General features: G+C 34.2%; 1 pseudogene; it reads left to right on the top strand.

Annotated features, from left to right (window-relative positions):
* Positions 1–523: 523 nt before the first annotated feature.
* Positions 524–3,878, top strand: LOC136840468 (uncharacterized; annotated as a pseudogene).
* Positions 3,879–7,571: the final 3,693 nt, after the last annotated feature.

Here is a 7,571-nt window from a genome sequence, read left to right as displayed (position 1 = left end):
TTGCATACTAACCTTCAGGCAATGCCAAAAAAAGGAGCCAAAAATTAACTCTTAATTTTAAAAACTAAGCGTGCTGTGAGTTTTTGAAAAAAACTTTTTTTCCGCTTCGGCACTAACTCCCAAACCCCGCCGGCATACGGCAGACACTTTTGTAAATAAAGGCTCGGCGTTTAAGGGTTGATAGCCAGTGACTTCTATGAGATTCAGGGCCTCTGTAACACGGTTTTGTGGACTTTGCTCCTTATCAAAGCATCGGATGTAGCTGAAAGTTGATATATGTATATTTTACAACCACACACAAATTTTGTCAGCATTATCAATAACCTAAACCCGATAGTTTTAATTTTTATAGAGTAAAAATTATCTAGCCGACGCCATGGCCAACGGTTACGAACCAAGAGTCGAAAAACATTCATTAAATAAGCAAGGTAAACACCGTTTGACGAAATGTTGCCCCGCCCATCCACCAGACAGAAACTCATTCACCTTGTTCCATCGTCTCTGAAACCCATAGTAGTCAAGAATGGCTAACAAGATTTGGAATTGTTCCCGTGGTTGCAAAACTGCATTTTTCTTACGACTTGTAACTTTATATAGTCAAGAGAAAGCCCGTGGCCATACTTACTATAGCATGAATAGGTAATTATTCAGTTTCTAGTTTAAATCTAATGTTTAGGTCTGATTTGTATTTAGCGTAACGTGATTATAATACTTGTAAGGTCATTGAGGATTTTGAACATTTCCAATAACTATTCACTATGCCACTAAGAGAGAGAGAGAAAGAGAGAGATTATATGTAAACAGTCTTTATATATCTATTTTTTTTAAATAAGATTTTTATCCAAAGTAAATACAAGCTTATACGTGCTAAAATTTCCAGCAGACCAACAGATCATCCGATATAATTTTTTTTCTTTTTCTTTAGGGCGTACAACCATGTTGGATATGTTTTGGGCATGACTGCAGGTGCAGTGAGGGTCACCGTCAACCGTGCCTCCAGTTCCATTCCTTCATCATCGTCAGGATCACAAGCGCTGCCTGTCTTTGATAACTCTACGATTGGTGCCATGTGCCGCTGTATCCACAGAAAGTTTGCCGAGAAGAAGCATTTTACCGTTGGTTCCTTGACAAATGACCTCAAAACAGCTGGCATTATTCCGGAAATGACATCATGGGCTTCAGTACTTCGGCTCTTGCATTCTATGGGATTCAAGTATAAAACTTCCCAACGTAAGATGTATGTAAGGAAGGAATCTCTGGAAATTGTATGCTGCCGGATAACTGCTCTCCGTGATCTACGACGCCAGCGGGAGGAGGGGAGATTAGTCGTTTACGTAGATGAAACCTGGTTTACAACAAGGATGGCCCACAACAGGGAATGGGCAGACACTACGCAGGATGTCACCAGCCCCACTTTCAGTTGTCAGGTTCCTCCTGGAGAAGGTGAGCGTTTTGTGGTGGTGGCAGCTGGCAGGAATGAGGGCTTTATAGATGGTTCATACCTGTGCTGCCTGGCCAAGACCGATCAGGGAGACTACCATGGCGAGATGAATGCAAAGTTGTTCAAACAGTGGCTAACGACGCAACTTCTGCCATCCCTTCCCAAGCCATCTGTACTTGTGCTTGATAATGCACCATATCATAGCACACTGATCGAGGAGAGTCGATGCCCCACATCAGCAACCAAAAAGGCAGATCTCGTCAGGTAATTATAATGACTTAATATATATATATATATATATATATATATATATATATATATATATATATATATATATATATATATATATATATGTGTGTGTGTGTGTGTGTGTGTGTGTGTGTGTGTTTGTTATACCCAATATACAGATTAAACACTTCATTGAAGTGTTACGTAACGTGTCCTTTTGAGACCTATCTTCAGGAACAGCATGGTATTTCGACCCTTACCCCCCTCCTAACATTCATCCACACAGACCTCCCCCTGACACTCACTCACACCTTTTTTCCTCTCTCAGCGAATTTTCTCTCTCTCTCGCATTAGCATTCGTCTCGCGCATTCTCTCTCTCTCTAATATCATCCTCCGAAGGAATGGATCATTTAAGGAAACGCAATCTTTCCTACAAAAATAGATTTATTATTCAAACTAACCCAACAAGTAATGAATGAACAAAGAAAAGATTAAAATTCATCATAAATGAATGATCAAGACAAAATAATCTAACTCTGACTAAAAATCTTACTATGGCTAAAAGCCTTTAAAACTCAAAACTCTCACATACTCCATCTTAGACATTATAAGTCTCGTCTTAAGTCAACCACATGAGAAATACCGACATTGCAAAGGTTTTGCATTGTCCTCTCTATAATCACACCAATTCCACAGATATCACAACAATGTCATCACCATGTGACCACCGTGTCACCACAGTGTCACCACAGACATCTGTCGAAAGAATTAGGCACAATAGTAATCTCCCAAAAATATACAAGTGCAAAACATAATAATGAAAGTCTAAAATGCATGGTTAATAATGGTAAGCAAAACACAATAAAATAGAATATTATAGCGGCATGAATGGTTATATTCAACTTTCCACACAAGTTCATAAATGTCTTGAAACATGGTAAAAATTCACAAGTCCACAGTTCACACAGAAAAAAAGAAGAGTCTGAACTTTACCTTATTCTGCCAGTTCTAAGAGATTGGAACACTCAAAACCGCACGTCTTGACGATCTCGCTCTAGCTTCGCTAATGAATGATCAGACTTATTTTTGGGCAGAATTAGACACAAAATCTATATTTTCTAACGTACAAACTCATGTACTCACATACCAACTCGGTCATCTGTTTCACATATCAGAGCCAATATTGTGTGTTCATCAAGCCAAACAGCTGAGGTAACCAACTATTTGCTGAATGCAATGATTTTGTGACTGATCGCTTGACCTAGTACCATCTTACAGCTATCTCTCTTTCATCACATCTTATAGTATGGCAGTTATGAATTGAATATATATAAACTTTAATTGAATATATATATATATAAATATATATATATATATATATATATATATATATATATATATATATATATATATATATATATATATATATATATATATATATATATATATATATATATATATATATATATATATATATATATATATATATATATATATATATATATATATATATATATATATATATATATATATATATATATATTTATGAATATATTCATATTACACTGTAGTATTACAGGAAAAGACATTCATATATATTTATATTTATTTATTTATTTATTTACTTATAAATTGTTCGAAGAGTCAATTAACCTATTTTAATGGGAACTTTATCAGATTGCACTTTATTGCTTGTACTACATGTAACGATTTATGATCTATCTTTAAGGTATTAATGTTCTATTATGTTCTCTCATCAGGTGGTTAGAACAGCGCAGGATATCGTTCTGACCTTCTGCCACACGCTCGGAGCTGCTGCTTATTTGCCAAAAGAATCGGCCGGAGCGAAGGTATGAGATTGACAACACCATCCGTGAATGGGGCCATGAGGTTGTGCGTTTGCCCCCCGCTCACCCCGAGCTCAATGCAATTGAACAGGTGTGGGGGCTCATGAAGAGACACGTACGTTCCTCCCTCCGTCGATTTACTCGATCCGACCTGCAGGACAGGTTGGAGGAAGCCAGGCTTTCTGTTACCCCGGAAGTATGGGCAGGAGCAGTTCGACAATCCCGTCATTTCGAGGAGGAGTATTGGGAGTCGGACAATATCCGAGAGACAGTAGAACCAGTCATCATTAGCCTGGCCAGTGACGATTAGGACGGAGAAGATGAACTTTTCCTCGAGAGTGATGATGACTGCATTTTGTAAATAAATCATGAATAGTTTTAGGAGTTTTATTTGTACATCTAATGGGAATTTATAGAAGTAAAGTGAACATAATTCATTTATCCTTTAAAATAATTACAACATGTAGCAAAACAAATAGTAAAGATGATAATGCAATGAAGGAATGATACCATACTTTATCTTTAGCTTCAACATCGGCAATAACATACCCAGTTGCCATAATTTGTTAGCTTAATGAAATAACCTATCATCTAATGTTAAACTTAATTTCTGAGGAGGCCAGGGCTTATTGCATAGTGAAAAAACACGACAAAGAGTTTATGAATGGCTGAACGATATATAGATGTGGGTGGGGTATCTGTGCTAGCGTAGTAATACTACTGTAGCAGTAGTGCCGCAACAGTAGTAATAGCAGTAATATACATGAATTAAACGTTTAGGCCAACTGCTGGGATCCTTGAGGATAATTTAGCACTTCTTACAGCTACTCGAGAAATGAGTTTTTATAGCCAGAAGTTAAATTTTCTAATCCAACAATGCCCATGATAGCCTTCAGTGTTATCCTGAATTATAACGAGGTCAAAGTGGGTGGAGCCTCATGAAGTCATCATTCTGACGATAATTATTGGTGAAGGTTTAAAGCCAAAATACGGTACCAGCTAATTTTTTTTTTCAGTAAATAGGTAGATAGACAATAAATAAAAATTGCTTGACATTGGATATAGCAGTTATCAAATCAAGCTTGTCTACTATGTTTTTGAAAAGTACCAACTATTCCCTACATCTTGTCAATCTGATTGTGACCTATAAAGTAGACTGTAATTTCTTAGGAAACTTATTTTGGGAGTTAGACTAATAATCGAGGTGTTTTTGTATTTATTAACATATTTTGTTGGTTTGTTCATTATGACAATTATCAGTGGAGAGGTTTCAGAGTTCATAAAGGTGTACTGCTTTGCTTGTATTTAAATTTTTATGTCATTGTTGCCAGAGGTCTAGCCTTCGTTACGTATAGCCAATCATCCATCGAGAAAGAGGGAAGAAATGCTGTCACAAGTTACGTGACGAGCGCGTTCGAAACCTTTTCTCTGAGTAAGTTGGCCCGTCTTCAAAAAAAGTCACTTTTACATTATAAGTACCAAATTTATTCAACCTACGTAATGCAGAATACAGTCAAAATTTATGTGTACATATAATGTGTATTCTGAATAAGCGTTATATTTATGAAATACATAGATAAAAAGTTATTGCGAAAAAAACCGTGTTATAGAGGCCGTGAATCTCATAGTAGGTCACCAAACATCTGGGCAGCATCGTTGTCTGGTAAAACTAAGGTATACTTAACTTTAGCATCGTTGTCTTCCGGGGAATGTGCTTTAGTTTAAGATAGGATTTTACCTTGTTGCGTGTTACCTCACGTTGCTCCAGGCTCACTAAATAAATACTTCAACTTTGTGCATTTCGTCTTTTTTTTTTTTCCTCTCTCTATTATTTTCGAATATCCATCATAATGAAAGGCACTAAAGTGCTCATATTCCATTTAAATATATTATGAAGAGGCGTCATTTAAAACATTCTAAACCATATAAATAAAGTCAAAATAGTAAAAATAGCTAACTCTTATAGTACGGTAAAATAAAATTACATATTTAAAATTAAACAAGTACTTATCGCCGTTTAAAATCAAAACTTTGATACAAACAGGCACTGAATCAGATGAAAATACTTTCCAGCATAACTTTTCATAATAAAAAAAAAAATTGGGAAACAATAGTCAATGTCATTTTGTTGAAAGGTTTGAGAGAAGCTTCGGGCCCCCGATTTTGACAGATGTTATCTTTGAAAAGCAACGGATATCAAAAAGTCGTGCTTTTCGTTTGCTCCTTGTTATTTTTTCATCAGAAAAGAATAATTAGTCTACCTGTATTCCATGCATCATGATTTTTGCGTAAATACCATTGTATCTCAGTTAAAACCAGTTCTTTGCTGTTTGTAGAACTCTGCCCTTTAATAACGTCAAATACATTCTCAAAACCAATTCTCAACCAATAAAAAAACATGTATTATTTATATCAGATGGTTACTCTAACAAATTATTCTGGAAAATCATTATAAAAGGCACCAACTGTCTGACTGATAACATACTACACACACACACACATAAATAGGCTTTATATATATATATATATATATATATATATATATATATATATATATATATATATATATATATATATATATATATATATATATATATATATATATAGAGAGAGAGAGAGAGAGAGAGAGAGAGAGAGAGAGAGAGAGAGAGAGAGAGAGAGAGAGAGAGAGAGAGAGAGAGAGGAATGATGGTCTATCTCTAAGCCCTATATGACTTATCGAGAACCCAGATTGAAGTTCTCTTGAATTTCCTGAAGAATATTTAAAGGCAAAAACCCATTCCGAAAGCTCTCTAAAAAATGGAATGTGCGACGTCCCTCTGCAGGCTCAGTTTTCCTGATGCTTCCCCTGTTTCCTTTTTCTTTTCGCTGCTCTGCCTTTCCATTTATCGTCATTCTCTCGCAGCGAACAAAGAAATCGTAGAAGGACTATATATATATATACAAACACACACACACACACACACACACACACACACACACATATATATATATATATATATATATATATATATATATATATATATATATATATATATATATATATACTCGTATATATAAAGACAAAATCTAAGAAGGAAAGGGAAATAATGGAGTGCTGCAAGGATTTTCAACTTACGCTAGTCCTTTACTTAGCAGGCTGAAGAAATATAAAAATAAGTTTACAAAGAAGGCTCGTATAAATGGGAATTACAAAGGAAAAAAAATATGTACCTGGAATCCAACACAATTAAAAGATTAGCAGACATACCAAAACAGGGTTAATATTTAAGGGATTTTACAAAGGATTAGGTTCAACGGCTCAAAAAGCAAGGACAGGGGAATTAAAAGATTATACAAGGAAAGTGACTGACCACCACAAAATGTTGTAATATATATATATATATATATATATATATATATATATATATATATATATATATATATATATATATATATATATATATATATATATATATATATATATATATATATATATATATATATATAATTATATATATATATATATATAATATAATATCAGTGAATTATAAAAGTTTTTACCAGGTGAACATTTTGGACAAAAATTTTATTTATATTAAACATATGAGTACATAAAATTATATAAGGTGACTAATTTTTAATTAAGTCAGTGATTTTATCATTTAGGTCATTCTTGAACAATTTACTTATACAGGGGTCCAAATAATACATGATAGGGCTCAAATTAATATTCCAACTGGAATTAAGCTGTACAATAGCAGATTCTAAAAGATTTCGAGAAGAGAAATCGTTTGATCTAGCAATCACTGAACTTTCAGTCCAGTTTATCCTGTGACCGTTTTCACTTAAATGAATGAATATAGCATTTGATGTTTGTCCAGTTTTGACTGAATATTTATGCTGTTCAATCTGTACATCTAAATCCTTGCTGGATTGGTCGATATAAAAAAGGAGCAGTACAAACATGGTATTTTATGTATTATGTTGTTGTTTTCCTCATGGCTATTTTTTCATTAACATTCCTTTTAGTGTGTTATCATAAGAAAAAACGAGGTTGACATTAAAAGATTTA

This window comes from Macrobrachium rosenbergii, chromosome 7 (genome assembly GCF_040412425.1).
Source record: "Macrobrachium rosenbergii isolate ZJJX-2024 chromosome 7, ASM4041242v1, whole genome shotgun sequence".
Classification (NCBI taxonomy): Eukaryota; Metazoa; Arthropoda; class Malacostraca; order Decapoda; family Palaemonidae; genus Macrobrachium; species Macrobrachium rosenbergii.
This window is presented reverse-complemented; position numbering and strand designations above follow the sequence as displayed.